At 43.1% G+C, this 4723-nt stretch overlaps 1 non-coding gene across 1 annotated transcript; it reads right to left on the bottom strand.

The window, feature by feature from the left end:
• Nucleotides 1–992: 992 nt before the first annotated feature.
• Trnaa-ugc lies at nt 993–1066 on the bottom strand. The gene has a single exon. It is a non-coding gene; the product is annotated as a tRNA-Ala (tRNA).
• Nucleotides 1067–4723: the final 3657 nt, after the last annotated feature.

Raw genomic sequence — 4723 nt, 5'->3', positions numbered from 1 at the left:
GGTGGTGGTAGTGGTGGTGGTGGTGGTGGTGGTGGTGGTGGTGGTGGTGGTGGTGGTGGTGGTGGTAGTAGTAGTAATAGCATCATCATCATCAGCAGCAGTAGTAGTAGTAGTAGTAGTAGTAGTAGTAGTAGTAGTAGTAGTAGTAGTAGTAGTAGTAGTAGCAGTAGCAGTAGCAGTAGTAGTAGTAGTAGCAGTAGCACTAGTACTAGTACTTATGAATACAGTAAGTATTTTCCTAGCACCCATCTTTCATCGGTGTCCCACGCTATCACCTCTTAAATTATTCTCTCTCTCTCTCTCTCTCTCTCTCTCTCTCTCTCTCTCTCTCTCTCTCTCTCTCTCTCTACCCGCACCACTACGGGCTGCCACTATCGTTCATTCCGCCACACATTCACTCCCTCACTCCCTTCCCTTCCCGACCCCCATTCGTGCCTTGGGATCATAAACTCTTCCGTGCCTTGGTATTGTTTCACCGTTCGCCCCACATTATGCTTCAATGATTCCCGCCCAATGAATTACACACACAGGCTCACAGGCTCGAACATGTTATCACCAAAGACGTGGGAAGGCAGGTGATAGTACTAGGGAAGAAATATTGTTGGTGGTAGTATCAGGGAAGAAATATTGTTGGTGGTAGTAACAGGGAAGAAATATTGGTGGTGGTAGTAACAGGGAAAAAATATTGCACAGTATAAAATTAATGAATAAAGACCAAGGATGTGTAACAGTAATTAAAATAGTGAAAAGAACGTGTACTTACAAGTGTGTGTGTGTGTGTTTCACTGTTTGATCTGCTGCAGTCTCTGACGAGACAGCCAGACGTTACCCTACGGAACGAGCTCAGAGCTCATTATTTCCGATCTTCGGATAGGCCTGAGACCAGGCACACACCGGGACAACAAGGTCACAACTCCTCGATTTACATCCCGTACCTACTCACTGCTAGGTGAACAGGGGCTACACGTGAAAGGAGACACACCCAAATATCTCCACCCGGCCGGGGAATCGAACACCGGTCCTCTGGCTTGCAAAGCCAGCGCTCTAACCACTGAGCTACCGGGTGTGTGTTTGTGTCTCCTTTGAGCTGGCAGCCTAAAAAAGTTAATAGGAATATGCTAAATACGTAAAAAGTGTCACCAGCCTCTATTATGAAAAGTCAGTGAAAAGAGAGAGAAGTGGTGAAACATTCCGCTTTCAATGTGTTGAAAAGAACACGAAAATCAAATAGACAAATAAATATTAATTCAAATAATTAAATACGAATCTTTTAACCCTTTCACTTCAAAATACAATCATGTAAACTCATGCACCTCTTACACGACCTTTCATAAAACACACTCACTCACTCTCTCTCTCTCTCTCTCTCTCTCTCTCTCTCTCTCTCTCCAGCATCAAACGACCACCTTCGATCACAGGAAAGCCTCACCACCTGTCTTTGCCCACGTGTTCCTAATACTTACAGATAAGAACATCCCTACCAAAAGCTAAGCTTCTCACACCTGGAAAAAAAAAAAAAAAGCCGTGTCACACCCTCAAGTCACCCACCCTCTCACCCACTCACTCGCCGCCGCCACCACCACCATCGTCACCACCCTCCCTCGCCGGCTAACCCCGTTTTAGTGAGTGCAAGACATCCCGTGCATCAAGGCCATTCACTCAGGTTGCTAAAGAATGCAATACGCTACTAGAGATGTGTACACCAGCTGGGATTGTGGTGTGTGTCGTTTGATGTTGATATCCGTGCTGTTAGGGAGGTTAATCTACACTACTGAACTGGTTAGGTATGTAGTATTACCAGTTTAGTGTGGATTTGAGGGACATAATACTGGTAATATTCGTGGGATGTGTACATTTCCTCTTACAAGAAATCTTGGGTGACAATGGGTTATTCCTTCTAGGCGTGTGATCAGGAATTCCACAAGGTTCCCACGGTTTCATAGTCAAATGTCGATGTGGAAAAAATGAGAAACTGGTCACTCCCGAATACCAGGACCTTGAAAGTTTAAATGCCCACAACATATAGAAGGCGTGTCGGCACCCTCCCATATAAAGATGACAGCTTATTAATAATAACAGACGTGGCACGCAAAGGAGATAAATGTATGAATAATAGAGAACTGAAAACAGACGGGAAAACTGGGAAGAAGTACTTTTACGTTACTCCCACATCCAGTGATGCATAAGGAGGAAAATCGATGGTGACAGTTGCTGATATGCACACTGCTACGGCCCATCTCAGCACACCCAGGCTGGGAGCATCACATCAGCGACACACTCGTGCTGGTAACAACAAGAGCATCATGAAGATTTGCGTCACCAGTGACAGTGACAGGAGGAAGGAAGGAAGCGACCGGAGTCCCGTTAGAGAGAACCTTCCCTCTCACGGCTTAGCTTACCTTGCTTCCGGACTGGCATCCTGACAGGCGGATATATCCTCTACAGAGTATGTGGGATCTCTCAGCTGAATGTTTCCACGCGACCTTCCCGCTGAGAGGCGAGGTCAATGTTACGATGTCACCGCCACCAAAACACTCAAACCATCGACCCGGCACCGATTTTACGAGAGTTCTCACAAAATCACACTGAAACCATAATTTCTGCACTGTCGTAGTGAAAAAGGGGCACTTTAACAAATCAGTGGGCTATATCTCACCCCAGAGACCTTCACTTATCTGCGCGTACACCGGAGAAACACTCAGCACAACTCCGACAACCGAGGCTCGCCAGCCCTACAGTGATGGCGACTCGTGAGGCGAGGAGTTTGCGCTCTGACCTCCAATACAGCACACACGCGCGCACATACACACGTACACTCGCACACACTTACACACTACCTTTAATTACAACCACATGGATGTTTGTGTATTTTTAGGGTATTCTATTCAGGTAACTATGTTGTGAAGGTCTTGCTTGAGCATAGTTAGATATTCAGAGAGATGCTTTCTGCTTCGCTGGCAACTTAAGTCTTCTACCTGACGAGGTCTGGCAGCTCTCCTGGATGAAGCCTCACCAGCTGGAAGAGTGGAGTTGTCATGTGCGGATATTTACACCATATTATTTACAGAATTCTAAAGGCTGTACGTCTTACTGGATGTTACTAAGAGAAACGTTTCGATGTATGAAGTTAAAACATTGTTGTGCTGCATCTGTCATTGAAAGGAAGATGCTGTCTGTCACTTCGTACTAAGTTTGCTGAATTATACGATCATATCCAGAAATTTAAGTTCACGTCGTTCACATCACAGAGTCGCCGGTTTTACTACAAGTATAACATGCGGTAGTATTGCTCATTACGACTCAACATAACATACAAAACTAATAACAAGTAAACACACAACACGAAGCAATGTTTGATGTTGATTTTCTTCTCAGCTCCACGGATCAATATGAAACACCCGAGTACCGCCCCACTTTCCGTCTCGCTTGTGAATGAGCCTTTCGCCCCTCCATTCAAATTGATTTTTGTATATAGCACAGTAGTGTTCCGACTACTGGGTCACTCACAGAACGCTTTGCCGTCGCTTTGAAGGAGGTGTACTACTGCCATGCCGTGACGTTTTAATTACTAGTTTGCTGTAAGATATGTCGCAGCGTTCATACACCGATCATAAACCGACGGTAATCCTCGCTCTCCATTGCGTGTTTCTCCTTCCTCAAACAGTGAGACAACCACGGTCCAGATATACCTAGACCGTGGAGACAACATCACATTCTAACCTTAATGGTCTGCGTACCGGCATTTTAGCTCCTTTTGTTAAAACGTTTAAAAAATAACCACTTAAGAGAGAATGTAAGCAATTTTTTCGTCAAGCCTATCCCACGCTCTCGTGAAGTAAACACACACTTCCCAGCACTGTGGCTCTTAGTCCTATAAGTCTCAATGCTATTTAAAAATTACGAGGTTTGTTTTTTTTTCATAAGACACCTGATAGAGTAAAGAACGAGTAATTAGTTGAATAATGATAATTCTAACTAACAAACTATAATTTTGACACCGCATTAGCATCATTCGAAAGCCGCTATAAGTGACATCTTCATTCATTCTTTTTTTTTTTGTGTGTGTGTGTTTCACTGTTTGATCTGCTGCAGTCTCTGACGAGACAGCCAGACGTTACCCTACGGAACGAGCTCAGAGCTCATTATTTCCGATCTTCGGATAGGCCTGAGACCAGGCACACACCACACACCGGGACAACAAGGTCACAACTCCTCGATTTACAACCCGTACCTACTCACTGCTAGGTGAACAGGGGCTACACGTGAAAGGAGACACACCCAATTATCTCCACCCGGCCGGGGAATCGAACCCCGGTCCTCTGGCTTGTGAAGCCAGCACTCTAACCACTGAGCTACCGGGTGTGTGTGTGTGTGTGTGTGTGTGTAATTTTAGTTAGCCTCAGTATCAAACTGATAACCATACAATCTCTCTCCCTCTCTCTCTCTTATATATATATATATATATATATATATATATATATATATATATATATATATATATATATATATATATATATATATATATATATATATATATATATATATATATATATATATATATATATATATATATATATATATATATATATATATATATATATATATATATATATATATATATATATATATATATATATATATATATATATATATATAATGATATGCTTTCTGACGCTTGGAAAGAATGCCATATTCGTTCATCACACAACAACAGATACTCGGT

Source organism: Portunus trituberculatus, chromosome 14 (assembly GCF_017591435.1).
Source record: "Portunus trituberculatus isolate SZX2019 chromosome 14, ASM1759143v1, whole genome shotgun sequence".
Lineage (NCBI taxonomy): Eukaryota > Metazoa > Arthropoda > Malacostraca > Decapoda > Portunidae > Portunus > Portunus trituberculatus.
This window is presented reverse-complemented; position numbering and strand designations above follow the sequence as displayed.